The sequence below is a fragment of the Octopus bimaculoides genome, chromosome 20, assembly GCF_001194135.2.
Source record: "Octopus bimaculoides isolate UCB-OBI-ISO-001 chromosome 20, ASM119413v2, whole genome shotgun sequence".
In the NCBI taxonomy this organism is placed as follows: Eukaryota; Metazoa; Mollusca; class Cephalopoda; order Octopoda; family Octopodidae; genus Octopus; species Octopus bimaculoides.
Genome location: NC_069000.1, coordinates 13,605,338 through 13,605,698, shown reverse-complemented (window position 1 = coordinate 13,605,698; position 361 = coordinate 13,605,338).

The following is a 361-nucleotide window of genomic DNA, read 5'->3' as shown; positions in this document are numbered from 1 at the left end:
ATATATATATATATATATATATATATATATATATATATAATATAGACATGCATACACACATACATTCATACACACATATATACGCACACACACATACGTATTCGCAACACCACGCTCCTTATACATGAGCTCAAAATTCACGTTACAGATGTTTGTAAACATCAAACACTCACGTAGTGCGCTAACCATTTTTTTTCTCTTTTTCAGACATGTGATAGTAGAACAATGCATACATGTAGGCGCCAGTATAAATACTTATAGACGATTGTGGAACGTTAAATTAGGTTGGAATTTGATTCGTGCCACTGACCTTAATAAATGATTCTAGTTATGTTTATTTTTTTTTTTTTTTTTTTTTTTT